The sequence below is a fragment of the Aedes aegypti genome, chromosome 1 (assembly GCF_002204515.2).
Source record: "Aedes aegypti strain LVP_AGWG chromosome 1, AaegL5.0 Primary Assembly, whole genome shotgun sequence".
In the NCBI taxonomy this organism is placed as follows: domain Eukaryota; kingdom Metazoa; phylum Arthropoda; class Insecta; order Diptera; family Culicidae; genus Aedes; species Aedes aegypti.
Window position 1 is genome coordinate 199,671,420 of NC_035107.1, and position 2,221 is coordinate 199,673,640.

The 2,221-nt window shown below is 36.0% G+C and overlaps 1 long non-coding RNA gene across 2 annotated transcripts; it reads right to left on the reverse strand.

Annotated features, from left to right (window-relative positions):
• Positions 1 to 282: 282 nt before the first annotated feature.
• Positions 283 to 1,880, reverse strand: LOC110674588. Of its 2 annotated transcripts, XR_002499015.1 has the most exons (3): positions 1,633 to 1,880; positions 1,338 to 1,571; positions 283 to 579 (listed from the first exon to the last, which is right to left on the reverse strand). It is a non-coding gene; the product is annotated as an uncharacterized LOC110674588 (long non-coding RNA). The 2 variants fall into 2 exon arrangements; XR_002499016.1 differs by lacking the exons at positions 1,338 to 1,571; positions 1,633 to 1,880 and adding an exon at positions 636 to 760.
• Between the last annotated feature and the right edge of the window lie 341 nt (positions 1,881 to 2,221).

Sequence of the window (2,221 nt, forward strand, 5' to 3'; positions counted from 1 at the left end):
TAGTGGTTGTTTTATTCGTCAAAGCTGCTAATCCGTAGATATCAAATCAAAAGCGTAGCTCTATTGCTCTCTGTTATAGAAGGAGCTCATCCAGAAGTAGCTTTTCACACGCTGTGGTACATGATTTATGACCTAAAGATCTGTTCATTTGCTGTCATTCATGGCCAATATTATGAAATTATTTCAGCAAATATATGTTCCGTATATACGTTCAATAGTAATCTGAACATTTTTGTATAAGATAAGGAAAGATTTCTGGAAGCAATGTAAAAATAAGATGGATAAGGCTTTAACACATCTAGTCTAGAGTTTATTGTTGAAAGTAATAAAACAATCTATTTAGACAAATAATTTTCAAGGCTTTTCTTGGTCGTTCCAGCAGTTAAGGCACAGTATGTGGGTTTCTCAGGAAGGTGGTTCCGATGATTTGTTTTCAAGCTAACATCCTCTAACTCATGAAGTGCACTGTGTACTAACAAAAATTGTTAATGATCGAACGCTATTCGCTCCAATGATCCATAACCGGATTGCCGTGGGCTCGAGAAAGCTTTGTATAACATATTCGTTCAGTTTGAGTATCTGAAATAAAATATTAGTAAATAGTTTATTTTATTAGGAAGAATAGAACCTGACACAGTAAAACTATGTTACAGTCTCAGAGTAAAACTATGTTGATCCTTTCACAACAAACAACAACGCGTTGCTATAGCACGGCATGATAAAAAGGACCAGTGCTAAGCTGATCTGTATATCGAAAAAATGCATTTAATGCAATTTGATGTACAGTGACCCCACGCAGTTGAATCACCCACAATTTATGAATCAGCAGACTCCAAAAGACAAACTTAGGGGTCTATTTTATAAGTCGAGTCGATCAAAATGACTCGACTAGAGTCACTGTCGACCGAAAAAATCACTCGACTCAGCTCTGTCACTCGAGATTTTCGACAGTTGTCACTCTATGTGACTGGATTACTATGGGAGTCGACGGGTGACATCTGAAATATGCATGCTTGCTTTGATCGACAATGAATACAGACGAGTCACATGAATCTGCTCGATTTACAAAATAGGCCCCTTATTATCAAACTTGTCACAAAACATCACAGAATTATTTTTACTGATAAGAAACTAAGTGTAAAAGTAATTCTGTGATGTTTTGTGACAAGTTTGACAATCATTTTGTCTTTTGAAATTAGCTGATTCATAAATTGTGGGTGATTCAACTGCGTGGGGTCACTGTACATTTGATGTGCATTGAAGAAGTGATCCACCCCTTGATCTGGAAGCAGTCGACGGAAAATTTAGTCTAGTTTCAGGCTTGGCCATACACCAACCTTTATCCGGAAACATTTGATGATGGTGGATGGGTTGCTAGAACGCAGCAACAACAGTCGGAACGGCCTTCTCGTTTTTCCATCGTTCATGGCGGATGGCAGGAACGGCAAACAATAATTGGAACATGTGGCAGCTATCGAGAACAGCGCAGTAGTTTTTTAGTCGGGAACTGGCACTTCTTATAAATTTCAGCTATCTTGCGCAAAGATCGTGGACCCAGGAAAATTGAACTCCTGAAAGAGAAAGGAATAATTTAATTGTTTTTTCATCACACCGAACTCTGGTGGACTTTACCTTCAATTAATTCGTTACATTTTCTGGCCAGCTTCCGGAATTCAGTATAAAACGACATCAGAAACAATTATTTCACCATCCTTGGGATTTTTTTTTTTAAAGAAACTCACTATTTTTCTACTGTTAAGTGTTATGCCGTATGCAGACGATGACGGTTTCAGAATGATCACAGCGTTGACATTTCAAAATGGCTGGCTCATTTTTTCAACCAAATTTGAGTTTAAACTACTCAACGGCTAGAACGCAGTCTAAATGCCACGAGTTGAGCTATTTTTACGCAACTTACTGTTTTTAAAGTGTTTGAAAATAAATGATCAATTTAAATACACTTGTGTGATTCATCGGTTAGAATGAAATGTTGGGACAGTTTTAAATACGTTAAATACCTGCAGTAATATGTATAAACAAAATGATCTAAGTTTTTGATTATTTTTATCAACTCAAACTTTTATAATTAAATTTTATGATTAGGAAACTCAATAAATTGCTTAATTTTTTTTTTACTCAAATTTGGGTTCTCATTAAACAACTTAAAGGTTGAGTTTAATGTACGTGTTTGGCAGAATTAAAATCACTCAATTATCCAGTT